Below are 15,758 nucleotides of genomic sequence, written 5' to 3'. Positions count from 1 at the left end.
CTAAACTAAGTTTCACTTCCAAATGAACATGTGGCAACATATTTAAAGCAGTGATTCCTACATATCATGAGGAATTAATACACCCAATTCCCTGGCAAAACAGCTATAATATTCAAAACTCACTCCAAACAACATCAAAGAGATATCCAAACTGGATATAGCCTTTCCAGGAAGTTTCATTTGAGGTAGCTGAATGGGTACATCACTAATAATATAAATTGGCATAGAGATACGATATATGCACACCCATGTATGTACACAAACACACAGTTAAACTGTTGTATAGCCAAAGCAATTCCAATATATGTTCAAGTAAAATCTTTTGCAAGCACTTTTGAAATCAAGTTTTCTTCTTGGAAAATGAAGTGCGTATGAGACTGCCTTAGTGAGCCATCATTACATAACTCAGATTATTCTGCTATATTTAATTCTACTGGAGTTCTTATTCTGCAAGGCTCAAGTATGCAAGCTAACCCATGCTCATAATAGAAAGTTACCAGATAAAAGCTGTTTTATTATGAGCGGGGTGGGGGAAGTGCTTGATAAAAGCATCATTCCAAGTGTTAAATTTTCAGTTCCATCCACTCTTTCATAAAATGCAGATACTAGGGTATAAATTTACACTACATTAAAGTTACATATTTTAATTGTTGTAGCACACCAGTACAAAACCATCTTGTGCATTAGGTCAACCATGAGGGAAAAGCCAAAGAATTTAAGACCTGATATTAAATTTGATAGTCTTCACCAATCTAGTTGCAGATTAGACAACAATTTAATCCATCCTGTAAAAAATGTATCTGAGCAAAACTTACAGATCTTAGTTTGCTGAAAGACAGAAAAGTGCTTGTCTATGAAGCACCTGATGATTCAGCTTCACAGAACAGCAAAAAACAATTCAGCAGGATTGATTTTGATACCTTATCAGCTTGTCAACTGCCAAAATAACTAATGAAGAGGTTTTATGTTCTCTACTTTTTTCACCTATTAGCTAAAATCTGTGCATTAGTACAAAAAGAAAAACAAGGATCAAAATTTTCTTGTTTCTTCAGGAAAGTTAAAAAAATTAAATCCCAGTGAAACTGTAAACTCAGTGCATTACTGAAATATATGGCTCCTCCTGGCAATTACTGCTGTGCAATTCTAAAGAATCATTGCCTTTAGCTCAAAGAAAACTCCACTTCTACAAATTGCAAACAAAACAGCAACACAAGGATCCCATTCCATTTTTGTGAAGTCTATGTTCACGACTCATAAGAAAGACTTACTTTATTGTATCTTAGTCAAGTGCAGGTTTGGATTTTTTATTAGAATGCACAGTTATGCTACATCTCTTTTCTTTCCCTATCCATCTTTCCCATCTATTGAAAAAGGCTTAGCTTAAGATCACAATCTTACAAAAGACAATCCTACACAAGTATTTTAATCAATGTTTTTATGCTGCACAACAGATCTTTATCTAGGAACACCAAGCACTGAATTTAAGTTTAAAAGAAATAAATAATTCCTCTACAGACAGCAGAATACATTTTGAATATTTTTATCAGCTGACACTTATTTAAATCCATAGACAAGAATTAAAAATTAAATAACATTATCTGAGTATCGCAGAAGTCTCATTTCTGAAGTCCTTACAGAAAAGGTATGCTAACGTCTTTGATAATCAAGTCTCTTTCTAAGTTGATATGCATACATATTCACAAGAGCACACTGTAGGTATGTATGCAATGATACCTGGTATTCATGTTCCTTCTTCCTAGGTAAACCCTTGATACCAGTTACAGAAGAAAATCACAGGGGACATTCTTCCTTCACCTCTTGATTCTTCAGGAGGTGTGTGTGAAACGTACAGCTACAGAAGTTTACCATCTATCAATATGATATAGGAGAATCCCCACATTTTTCTTATGATACTTCTCTAAAAACCCCCAAACATTTTAAAAGGCACATCATAATCTGCCTAAATTAAGTTTCCAACTGCTCTACTGAGAGCAAATAAGACCACTTTGGAGGAAGAAAACATTTATTGAGTTTTTAATTCAAAATTTAAGCAGTCCTGTGATACCAACAGAGAAAAAACTAGCTCCCATGCTTTCACGTACACTGGGAAAGAAATATGGGTAACACAAATTTAGCAATAAAGAGAAAATACTAATAGATAATGGTCCCTTTCTCAGAGCATTCTACTCTTCTACTGTTTGCAAAAGTTATATTAAAAGCTATGAAAACAAGTAGAGCTGCCTACATAGCAATTATGATCTGCTCAGACATTCTTCGTATTAGGAGAACTTCATAACAAGCTCTTAAAATTCTTCTCCCCTGTACGGTTTGACAGAAGCATGACAATTCTTTATTCACCTTGCAGCATTCTCTAGAAATCTTTAGACAAAGGTCCTTCTGTAATCAGCTAATGTTGCCTTATTCATGGAGGCACCTAGCAAGGACTACAGTTTCAGTATATGGTTTTCACATATAGTCTACATATTTTAAGTATAATAAAAACAAATTCTCCCTAAAAGCTAAACAATAAAAAAAGTGAAAATCAGAAAAAGAATTAGTCACAGGTAATTCACTACAGTTCCTGGAAATGTTTTCATTTCAATTTTAAGCTGACTTGCTCACCTTACACAGAGCACCTTTGCATCTTGAGGTCAACATAGGCCACACCAAAGTAGTTGAACATTACACTGTGACTGAATGACAAAGTTAAATAGTCTTCACAATTCAATATAAAGCGCAAAATCTTTTACCTTGTATCTGAACAGAAGTCCTTCAAGCCTGGCTGCTTTCCCAACAACCTTCCTTCCCAAGTGCAACCAGAGAGCAGGTCAGACAGATTGTAGGAGCAGCAGTCTACCAATCAATGTCTAACCACCTTGTACAACCATTCTGCCAAACACAGATGAGGTATGTGTAATAAAACGCTGGGCATACTAAGTCTCTGCCTATACTACTGTTTGACAGCTCTTCACCCTAGTCCCATACAAAGATATTGGAACAGGGCACCTCCTTAAGGCAGGAACAAGTTGAGAGATTCAGGCTGGCTGTGAAAGTCAACTTCTCTAGCACATAATTATTCTCGTTCTTCACCAACTCTATCTTCTACACTTGTATTCATAGCTCTGCCAAGAAACAAGGGTTAAAAAACAACAACCCAACCGATGAAGTTGCAAATCTTCACAGTTCAAAAAGTTATCAACAAGTTCCACCTAGATTAATGCTTACAGAATATCCAGGTCTTTCCTCTCTGGAGAACATCCATCAGTTCTGTGTTGCTTCTGGTGGTTTAAATTTCTTGCAGGCAATCTAGTTCATTTTCACATATAAAAGTTTTTGGGTTTTTTTTTTTTTTTTTTTTAGAAAAAAGAGTTTTTGAACTCTTGAAAAACTCTTTCCAGGTTCTGCATGTATCTGCAGCTTTATCACTACCTTGCCTCTCTCTCTGCTGAGGCTGAGAAGTGGCTTTTGCAAAGCGCTGTTCAATACTAAATATTAATAAAATGATTTATGGCCAAAGTATATTTAGCAAATTAGCTATCCAGAAATTAAAACAAAAAGGTTATTCCTGGATAGCTAATGTAATTAGCACAGTTGAGAATGTAATGCTTATATATAACTCTGTACTACGATATTTATCTAGACTAAAAAATACACTCCATATTGTATTGAACAATTTTGTACATTACAGTTCAGACTTTTCTAGGTGCTTCTTTGCACTTAAAGTGAAAGCACTTATCTGTGTTTTATTTGAAAGTATATTTTCTGCCCTCAATGCATCAAATAACAAACAGAACACACATATGCCAACAAAAACAAACAAAAAAACCCCCCAAACAAACAAACCCACTTATAACCACTGTAATACATACCTTACTGTAATTTAAATGTAATTTAGGTAACATACTGGGTCAAAACCAAACAGCATCAGTTAAAATAACCTATTACTTAACATTAATTTGCAGCACAAGCAGACAAATGCTAGACAAGCGTGCACCTCATTTACACACAAGCAGATTATTTTGGCGAGACTTCAATAACTCTTTCCTGTGCTCTACCACACCTCTGGACCTTTTTCAAGAGCAGAAAAGTTGGGAAGACACCAAAAGTGACTAACTGCCACCTGGACTATGGCTTGATGATTGCTTTAAAATGAACCATTATGCAGGCCGTCACCAAGTGAGGAAATCCTGTTCTTCCAGGCATGTACTTCTGCCAGGTTCTTTATACTATCCATGGCAATTGTGTGGCCACAGGAGTCAGACGGATAAGAAATGTACCTAGTGAAAAATAGCTCATCAGAAAGAACTAGGCTTAGACGAGCTGGTTTGCAGTTATTTCCTAGTCAGTGGAATGATTACCTTTTTCAGAAATAGATGCTACTTCTATCAGCTTGAAATAAAGAAACTGAAGCATAACTCAAGTGCTTGTCAATGTTTAAGAACAAAATACTGTTAGCAGAACCAGACAGGTCTTAAAAGAATCCCGTTTACAAAACAGGCTTGGCTTCTCTTTTATACCGATACTCTTCTATTTTGCACAAGCCAAAATTACAGCTGCTATCACTAAGATTCCTCCAGACAGAAACTTAAATATAAAAGTAAAGCTAAGATCCCATTTGTATGAAAGCAAAATTGACATTCCATTATTTCCTTTTTGTCAAAAACTAATTCATTTTTGCCTAAAGTTTAACTACAAAGAATTAAGCTATCATTCAAAACTATTTTGGGTCAGTTGAGAATCACACAATACAAACCATTGAAACAAAACCCTTTTGCTGTTCTTACAGACTACTAAACCAGTAATGAAATCTTAATATGCTTTTGAATGCAATCAGATGACCATAAAAAAAAAAGCTCTCCAAAACATGTATCTCACTCTCAATTTGATCACCCACACTGCAATTCTGCAGTTCTCCAAGTTTAGAAGTTATTTTAGACATAACACCTACCTGAAATAACCTTGCAAGTCACATGCCAAATGTGACAAAAGGAAAATAATTTTAGGTGAGCAGCATTTGGTCAAGCTTCCAATATATACCACCATTTAAATAAGTTTCCTAAATGATTCTCAACAAAAACCTTCTTTTAAAGAAGCTACTATTTAAAACAATCCAGTGTTACTCCCCACAAATTTCAGACTACCTGCATTTTCTCCATTTGTTTCCACATTTGCTTTTAACTAAAAAGTGTATTTAGCAGGTTGGAAGGTATCTCTGGGCATCATCTGGTCCAAGCCTCCTGCTTAGACACGCCACTTACAGCATATTACCCAGGACTTTGTCCAGGTGGCTTTTGAGTATCGGCAAGGATGGTGACCCTAAAACCATGCTGGGCAACCTGTGCCAGTGCTCAGTCATCCTCACAGTAAAAGAAGCGTTTCCTCACATTCAGACAGAGCTGCTCTGTTTCATACTGTGCCTACAGTCTCTCATCCTGTCACTGGGCACCGCTGAAAAGAGCTTAGCTTTGTTTTATTTGCACCCTCCCTTTAGGTATCTGTACACATCAGTGAGAAGCCTCTTGAGCCGTCTCATCTTTGCCTGAACAGTCCCAGCTATCTCAGCCTTTCCTCACAGGAGAGGTGCTCATCATCTTGGAATCATAGAATCATAGAACAGTTAGGGTTGGAAAGGACCTTAAGATCATCTACTTACAACCCCCCTGCCATGGGCAGGGACACCTCACACTAAACCAAGGCTTCATCCAACCTGGCCTTGAACACTGCCAAGGATGAAGCACTCACAACCTCCCTGGGCAACCCATTCCAGTGCCTCACCCCACTTACAGTAAAGAACTTCTTCCTTATATCCAATCTAAACTTCCCCTGTTTAAGTTTTAACCCATTACCCCTTGTCCTATCACTACAGTACCTAATGAACAGTCCCTCCCCAGCATCCCTATAGGCCCCCTTCAGGTACTGGAAGGCTGCTATGAGGTCTCCACGCAGCCTTCTCTTCTCCAGGCTGAACAGCCCCAACTTCCTCAGCCTGTCTTCATACGGGAGGTGCTCCAGTCCCCTGATCATCCTCGTGGCCCTCCTCTGGACTTGTTCCAGCAGTTCCATGTCCTTTTTATGTTGAGGACACCAGAACTGCACACAAGACTCCAGGTGAGGTCTCACAAGAGCAGAGTAGAGGGGCAGGATCACCTCCTTCGACCTGTTGGTCACTCTCCTTTTGATGCAGCCCAGGATACGGTTGGCTTTCTGGGCTGCGAGCACACACTGAAGCTGCCTCATGTTCATTTTCTCATCGACCAGCACCCCCAAGTCCTTCTCTGCAGGGCTGCTCTGAATCTCTTTTCTGCCCAACCTGTAGCTGTGCCTGGGATTGCTCCGACCCAGGTGTAGGACCTTGCATTTCTCATGGTTAAACTTCATAAGGTTGGCATCAGCCCACCTCACAAGCGTGTCAAGGTCCCTCTGGATGCCATTCCTTCCCTCCGGCGTATCAACCGAACCACACAGCTTGGTGTCATCAGCAAACTTGCTGAGGGCGCACTCAATCCCACTGTCAATGTCACTGACAAAAATGCTGAACAAGACCGGTCCCAGCACCAATCCCTGAGGGACACCACTCATTTCTGGTCTCCAGCTGGACATTGAGCCATTGACCACAACTCTTTGCATGCAGCCATCCAGCCAGTTCTTCATCCACCGAGTGGTACACCTATCAGATTAATGTCTCTCCAATTTAGAGAAATCTTAGTCATGGCCTGTTGCTGGACTCCCCCTAGTACTTCCATGTCTCTCATACTGGGGAGCCCAAAAGTGGATCCAGCACTCTAGGTGTGGCCTCACCAGTGCTGACTAGGGGAACTGGGGAGCTGGCAAGGCTCCTAAGGAGGCAATCCAGGATACTTTTTTTCAGCAAGGGAACGTTGCGGTCTCGTGTTCAACTTGGTGCTCACGAGGACCACCACAGAGCCTTTTCTGCAAAGGTGTTTTCCAGCTGGTCAACCCCTAGCATGTGCTATAGTCCCTACCTTTAAATGATAGTAGTTGGATATCTGAATCAGTACAAGATGACATCCTTCATACTACATTACCACTGCAATCACATGCTCTAAAACATTTTAGTAAATCAATTTGTATCAAAACTTTGTTACCATATGCATCTGAAAAGAAAGACAACTTGTCAAATTCACTAGGACAGCTAAAGATGAACATAGAATCTTTTAGGTTAGAAAAGACTTAAGATTATTGAGTCCAACTGTTAACCTAACACTGCCAAGTCCACCACTAAACCATATCTCTAAGCACTACACCTACACATCTGTTAAATACTTCTAGGGATGTTGACTCCACCACTTCCCTGGGAAGCCTATTCCAATGCTTGACAAACATTTTGGTAAAGAAATTTTTCCTAATATCCAGTCTAAACCTCCCCTGGCACAGCTTGAGGCCATTTCCTCTTGTGCTACTGCTTGTTACTTGAGGAGAAGAGACTGACACCCACCTCACTACAATCTCCTTTTGAGTGATAATGTCTCTCCTGAGCCTCTGTTCCTCCAGACTAAACAACCCCAGTTCCCGCAGCTGTTCCTCATGAGACTTGTGCTTCAGACCCTTCATCACCTTTGTGGCTTTCTCTCGACCTGCTCCAGCACCTCAATATCTCTCTTCTTGTGAGGGGCCCAGAACTGAACACAGTATTCGAGGTGCAGCCTCACCAGTGCCAATTACAGGGGGGCAATCACTTCCCTGGCCCTGCTGGCCACACTATTTCTGATTCTATTTCTGCCAGGCAGCTTTCCAGCCACTCTTCCCCAAGCCCGTACTGTTGCATGGAGTTCTTGTGACCCAAGCACAGGAACTGGCACTGAGCCATATTGAACCTTAATACAAGTGGCCCTTGCTGATCAATCCAGCCTGTCCAGAGCCCTCTATAGAGCCTTCCTACCCTCCAGCAAAGGATACTCCTGCTCAACCTTGTGCTATCTGCAAATATTCTGCAATAGCTCTCCTGTCAAAAAAATTCAAATTACATAGAGAACATTAGCAAGTGGAACAGTGCAATAGGAACAGATTGGTAAAGAAGTAATGAAAAACCCAAACATTCACACTGGAAGTATTTTCAGAGGTTTTGCTCTGAACTGTCTCTGGTCTGGTCCCTTAAACTAAATACCCATTAGGTTGGAGAGCATTACATTCACCTTCCGAGCACATTATTCAGTTTAGTTTCATTCAAAAAGAATTCAGTTCACACACTCCAAGATCACTATGAAATGCAGCAAAGGTTGGATGATCAAAAGATTTCAGAAGAGCACTTGTGACCTGAAATAAAACACCAAGACACACACCCATATTGCAGGTCTGCTAATTTGAAACTAATTTTTCTGTTACAAAGAAATCTAAAACTCACGTTGGAACTATAGAAAACATATCACATACTGCAAAACAAGCTACACTGCAAACAGAACGGAAATTAGAGTGTTGTATCTTTCTTGTACATCTATTCTTGGGGAAAGTGTATGCTAATTTTTATGTATTCAATTGGTAAATTCTGAAGTGTTTAAAAATGCTTTGACAAAGTCCAGAGAAGTTGTATGGCTTAGACAATTCTGATAAAGCACCATGTTAAGAGCCATCGTCTTCTCTCCAACACCATTGAGAGTTCAGCTGTGATACATATCAATGTGACTTGAAAACACTAAGTCAGACTATTGTGAGGCAGACATCTGGAAAACAACAACCACCACAGGAAAAAAAATAATGCAAATGGAAAGTTTTAACAAATAATTAAATTTTAATTGTTTCCCTTTGAAGAATTAATGTAAGAGCTGACTGGAGAGTTCAGTATGCTCCATCTCAAATTTATTTACATTGCTCAATTCATCTCTTGATTTTCTCTTTTCTCCACGGAATTCACAAGGGGGACACTAAATTAACTTTAAGTGCTTTTGCAGCAGTCTTCTAAAGATACTCCATCAAGAAATGCACCATGTAATCTATGGGCAAATACTGTTACAGTCTTTTTCACATCTCCACTGTTATTGGACCCCAAGAGATCATGTCTGGTTTTTTGTAGTCCAACTTTTGTACATGTACTTAATTTTTGCTATTTTATACCTGATACATTTATTTATTCTGCCTGGCTTTCCACCTCCTCCCCCTGTAATCACACTGATCTGCAGCTTAGATGATTTGGGAAAACAATATTTAAAATACCCATACTGTACTCGCGACACATAATCTGCGATACAGTCTGGAACACCACATTTGTAACTGCAAGCAATAATTGAAGGGCTTCAGCTAATAATTTTGTACACTCAAATGTACGAAGTTAGAAAGTGACCTTTGAACTGCTGAACAGCCAAATAAGAGACAACTGAAGACCCATTCCTGGACCGTAGGTTAAGCAACAGCACTGGGCTCATATATGCAATGCTCACAGCTAGCCAGCTCTACAGAAGGGTTTTGTTTTTTTTTTCTTCTTGAGAGAGGCAGTGAGAGCAATTAAAATCAAAGGCATATGAAGAGTTAACATCTATGCATTTAAACATTTCTGGTTTATATTTGAGCTTAATTACTTGTTAATTTTTAGGATCACAGGTATATATGCCCTAAAGCACAGGGGGCAAGATGCAAACAAGCTGCATGAAGACTATCCATATTCACTGTATCAACGTTAAAAAATACTGTCTTACATTCTCACTGCTAGTCAATAATGGTACTATGTTGGTAACCTTCAGGGTTTAACCCAGCAGGCAGCTAAACACCACCCAGCTGCTTACACACACCAGCACGCACGCACACACTCCTCCTCTAAGCCCCCAATCCTGCAGGAGGATGGGGGAGAGAATTGGGAATAAAAAGTCAAATTCATGGGTTGAGATAAAGACTGTTTAATGTGACAGAAATGGAAGGGAATAAGACTACAGAAAACAAGTGATGCACAATGCAATTGCTCGCCACCCGCCAAACAATGCCCAAGCACACAGTCAGCTTCTCCCCCCCGCCCCAGTTTCTATACCGAGTGTGACATTCTATGATTCTATAAATATCCCTTTGGCTAGTTCAGGTCAGTCCCAGCTATGCTCCATCCCAACTTCTTGTGTAGCTCCTCACTGGCAGAGCATGGGAAACCAAAAAGTCCTTAATTTGCATAAGAACTATTTTGCAATAACTAAAAAAAACTGGTGTGTTAACAACATTATTCTCACTCTAAATCCAAAACACAAACCTATAGCAACCACTAAGAAGAAAATGAACTCTATCCCAGCTGAAACCAGGACAGTAACCAATATGCAAAGAAGTTTCAAAAAATGACACTTTAAAAAAAGTTAGTGGGATTTGTTTAGCTGTGCACTGGAAGTTCATAGAAGTTTTGGTCCCAGACATTTCTGCTTAACTTACAGACTAAATCCTGCCCCCCAGTCTACATCAGGATCTGCAAGAACTTGATGCCAGCAGAACAGATGTTTCTGCTACCCAGCAGAGGAGCTAGGATGCAACTTAAATACATTCCACAAAAACAACAAAATCAGCATTCTGTTCTTCAGTTTGAAAGGTCAGACTTGAAAGCAAAGAGCAAGCTACTGTAACCAGCACTCAGAACAAAACCAAGGTGTTGTATTGAATGCTTGATAAGCTTTGAACTGCATAGGTATGTACAGATAATACTAGCAAGACAGTAATGTTCGAATGTTGGAAATTTAAAACACAGTTCCATTTTGATAATAAAATCAATAAGCCAAGTTTGCAAGACATAACATTTCTCAACTTATTCATAACCACAAGTACCAGCAGAGCACAGTGTTTAGCAAAAATGACAACTCAAAGAATTCTTTACAGTGAAAATACTAAGCCTAAGTTATCTGCAAACATAACCTTGAGATACATCATATTTACTTCTATGTATTTAGAAAAGACAGTACAGAATCCTATTTGAATAAGGATCTGCCTTATTCAATTTGCCCAAAATGCCAATTTGCCCAAAGTATTTTAACTGCAGGAGTAAAGTAATCCAGAAATAGTGAAATCTATTAAACACTTGTATGTATTATCTATAGTTTTACTTGTATGTATAATCTACAGTCTTACTGCTTATCTGAATGATAGCCTTAATGTTACCAATATTAAAGAAATTAAGCAACTAGTATTTGTAGGATGAAGTTCCATAAATTCTACTCTGACAGCTTAAAAAAAGCATTCAGACAATACTTCCTCTAATGAGCTCTGACAGTAGAGTTTAACATAACTCTAATCCCATAACAACATGCATATTATTAATTGCATTCCAATTTTGTTAGAATATTTTAGCATGAACAAGCAGTTATTCTAACAATACTAAATTCCAAAACACACACGAAGCATAACACCAAAAAAACCCCATTGTTCCAACTAGTAAAATTCTAGGCAACCAAGTTTTGTCTCAGACATAGAATTAAGTACCTTTCATTAACTCTCAAAATTTCATAAGCAGGAATGATTACATCACAAAGTGGGGCACTCTCTCCTCTGGACCAGTTTTAACCATCTGTCAGTGACATGGACATGCTAGAAAAGCTACATGCTGTTACAAAAGAATAGTTTAGATAACCATAATCTGTGTAGCTAACACAGAAGATGCTATTCTTAGCAGCCATGACAAAAGCAAGCCTCTTGCAGAGCAAAGTTTAATTTGAGACACATTTAAAACTAAATACATACAACTAAGTGCTGCACATATTCCTTATGGTAACCATATTCACTTAATGTAATTTCATTATGTGAACCACTGTAGAATTTCCATACACACAGAACATGGCCCTTCAACACAAAACATGTATTAGTTTGGAGAGGGGACTGTATGTTGCGTGTGTCTGTGAGGTTTTGGTTTGCTGTGGGGTTTATTTGTTTCTTTGGTTTGGCTCTGTTGTGTTTGGGGTTTTTTTTATTGGTTTATTTGTTTGTTTTTAAATAGACTAATAGTTAGGTCACAGTTCCCACAAAGGGGTATTATAAAAAGCCCTTTTAATTGTGCTTAGAAAAGCATTTCAGTATTACTTCGATATGTTGGAGAATACATAGAGAGATCAGTTTATTATAATATACAGTAGTAGTACAGCAATTTTTACAGCATGCAATAAAGTTACCTAGAAAACATACAGGAATTCTACAGCATTTTAATGATTGTTAGCTCTGTGATACATATTTGCATCTACTTTTTTCAGTAACTCAAATTATTCTTCAGTTTTGAACAGAAAGATTAACAGATCCATAAGGAATATAACTAAAGTAGTTACAGGTACAATTATAAAGATGAAGAATTCAGAGTTAAGAAAGTTGTCATTGTGTCTAACTTACACAGTTGTGCTTGCAATCAAAAATGGTAACACTGTTATTTTATATTAAAGAATCACTGCTCACCATAAGTTGAACTTGAAATTATTTCATTTCTATTTTCATTTAATTGAAAACAGTGGGGTCACTCATAAGCAGCATCTGCTCAGGCCACAATCTTGGTTTAGAGAACCTTAAACAAACTAAAGGATACCACTAAAACTATTGTTCAAGCACTATGCTATAAAGCATTACTGCACACAGGATAAACTCATTTAAACATTGCCCATTAGTAAGCTACAGCATTTCCAAACCAATAGAACCTGATTATTATACTTGTTTGCCTCTGCTAGTGATGCTCCCGTCATGAATCTTTCTTACATGTGTAGCTCATACACAGATCGCACTGATGAAAAAATAGTATAATACATCAATTTGGGAAAATATATAAAGCAAACACCACGTAGTCTTGTGGTTTTTTGAAAAACTCAAGCCTCAGAGAATATCTAGTTTCGTTCAATTTTAGCTACATGGAGCTCCCATTGGAAGAAAGCAATGACAGGCATTAACTGTTCTCCATAATATTCTAAGATGAACCTTCTGACAAATCTGTATTGGTCATTTTTCAAAGAGATGCTATTAGTTACCCTACAAACTATGTTTACATGCATACAGACTACATACTACAGAACACAACTTTAGAATACTATGCATGGTGATATCAATGTAGAGACAAGCCTGAGAAATTTGTATCTCTCTATTTCTCCTTATGCTACATTAAGAAATTTAAAGTTCTAAGTAAAATGCCCAAATAATACATTCTCCAGTTATTAGTGAAACTGATTTCTTTATCTAGCTCTGCATTTGCAGAGGCAGTACTTTTCAGGATTGGGAATGCAAATGCGCTCATGAAATTAATTTTCTTTTTGTACCGATATTAAAGTCCTCGCCACAATTACATTACAAAACAGTTTTGTTACAGAATAATAGAATTTTCTGTATCATGGCTGTCATTAAGGCGACAGCCATCTCCTAAACCCCAAACAAATTATATTCAGATGAAATGCATGCATGCATTAGTAACATTCTTTGCACAAAGGAGCACAGATGACAAAAAAAAAAGAAAAAAGAAAACTTTTCTTAAATTGTTATTTGCTGTCATACTATTTTTCATCTCACAAACATAACAAAATACTATCAGATTCCCAGCTATTAGTTTCAGTAATTTTGTTTTCAAATTGAAATTCTGTGTGAATGGGTTGGAAATCACAAACATGCCTAATGTCTTAAGCAGTCAATACTTCGAATCAAGTGATTACGACGACTGATTTCAATATTAGGCACAAAAGCAAAACCAGCTTACAAACTGCAAATAGCTGACAGGTTTCAACACTACTAGCAGTTAAACAGAAAACTTGGCACCCTTCATCAAGAAGCTGCTTTGTCTCTCGTGGAATTCCTCCCTCCATTGGTCACTGTACTCTGCAGAAAACAAGACATGCTGCTTTGCATAAAAACCATTACAGTGTACAGTATATCATCTCAGATAGATATCTTGGGGTTTTGCTTTCACAGATAATACATTATACAGAGCAATTTTGATGCACTTCGGCCACTTCTATATATGTATGCATACTCATTTTAAGCAGATTCAGAAATTAATCTAAACATACAGTCTTTAAGATCTAATTACTCATCACATGCCTACAAGATAATTTAAATGAGAGAAACAGCACCATGATCTCCTGAAAAAGATTTTTAAATTCTATGTCTTGGTAAGAAAATTATTTCAATCTGATCCCCCCATTACTTTAACATTTCTCTGAAAAATTCTGTATCTAAACCAGGTATCTCTGGTCTCCTATTCTAGCATAGCAAATTTTGAGAACATTCTTTCCAGTTACCTCATTTGTGCCCTGAATTGGGATACACATTAAGCATAATTTAACTATGGAAAGGGTATTTTATGTTAACTCTTCCCGAGTAGCAAGTTTGAAGCAGGTGATCCTTTATGTCCTTTTACATAACAAAATTTTACTTGTGTCTCTTTCAATCACTGAGAAAATTATAAATTATATCAATTGTGATGTGTTAAATGTGGTACATTCTGAGAAAACCAGGAAACTTTGGATACTTGATAATCAATTTATTCATCCAAGTAGCGAAGTATCAAAGGCATGCTGTTAACTCTTGAAGATCTTAGAAGAAATAAAAATCACTAGATGGATCCAGCCCCTCTACATTTTCCCATGACTATGACTTTTATTTTTTTTCCTACTTTCACCAGTGAAAAAAAGGTCCATTTAAAAAGTAAGCTTACTCACCAGGTGGGTCCCCCAGACATTCACAGCTTTAACTGTAAAGCCACACAGAAGCCTGTTAAGCGGCCTGATGCCAAGGACCAGCTTTAGATCTATTTATAGCATAAACATGGTGAAAGCCAGATAAGTCTCATTAGCCTATTTAACAGTTATTTGAAGATTTGTTTATTTAAAATGCAATGACTTTAAAATAACTGCATAAACCTCAGTTTCTTCAACACATTTTAAAGCTTAAGCAACACCCTATTAAATGTTAGCAAAACTACCCTTGAAACCCCTTCACACCTTTAATAACTACAGAGTATATGTTACATTAAAGGATGTCATGAATTCAAACAAACTGGACAGTGACAGCAAACAAGCCATTCATTACAACACCTTCAAGTAAAAGTCTGTCTATGCATACTAAATCAGCAAGGCAAATTCAAGAACTAATACCTTTCTGTAACTGGATTTAAATAAGCTAATTTTGTTCTTCAGCACTGGGTCTAAGTAACGGGAATGAGGATTAAATTCAGACCCATGTGGCTAAAACAGAGAAGAGTAAACATTACTGGGGAAAAAAAAAAAAAAATAAAAGGGAAAGAGAGAGAAGATTGTGATGAAAAGATTAAAAAAAAAAAAAAAGGAAAATAATCTGAACTCTGTGTATGTAGTGGGGTGAAAAGGAAGATACTCGAAGAGCATGCCAAAAAAGAAGCAAAGAAGGCTCTCAGAATCACTCATGACCACATTACTGTAAATCAAAGTCTTAAGAAACAACTTCCTCTCAGGAAACAGAAATTGTTAATTCATAATTAAGAAAGAAGGAAAAAAAAAAGAAAATAATAAGCAGAACTGACAACTATTCATGAACTGCAAGCAGCTGGGCACATTTTGTTACAGGAAATTGAACAATTACTGATGACCAGAGTTTACTGCATGGCGCTTTTAATGTGATACGTATCTTAGTATAACATCCCACTGGTTTAACATTTCTGTTTAAATTCCAGTATCATTTGAAAGAAAGAGAAATCCATTTCATAATTAAACAAAACTAAATAATGGTTTTAAATTAAGCTAATTTTTTCCACTCCTGTGCAGAAGGATATTCACTTGTGGTTTAGTAAAGGTGGCCCAATGACCTAGTCAAATGCCTACATTAATTTAGTGGAGACTAAGCAGAAAATACTA

At 37.5% G+C, this 15,758-nt stretch overlaps 1 protein-coding gene across 4 annotated transcripts in view; it reads right to left on the bottom strand.

The window, feature by feature from the left end:
- CASK (calcium/calmodulin dependent serine protein kinase) overlaps positions 1-15,758 on the bottom strand; it is a 204,677-nt gene that overhangs the window by 164,085 nt on the left and 24,834 nt on the right. The gene's annotated exons all lie outside the window — the stretch shown is intronic.

This window comes from Lathamus discolor, chromosome 4 (assembly GCF_037157495.1).
Source record: "Lathamus discolor isolate bLatDis1 chromosome 4, bLatDis1.hap1, whole genome shotgun sequence".
Classification (NCBI taxonomy): Eukaryota; Metazoa; Chordata; class Aves; order Psittaciformes; family Psittacidae; genus Lathamus; species Lathamus discolor.
This window is presented reverse-complemented; position numbering and strand designations above follow the sequence as displayed.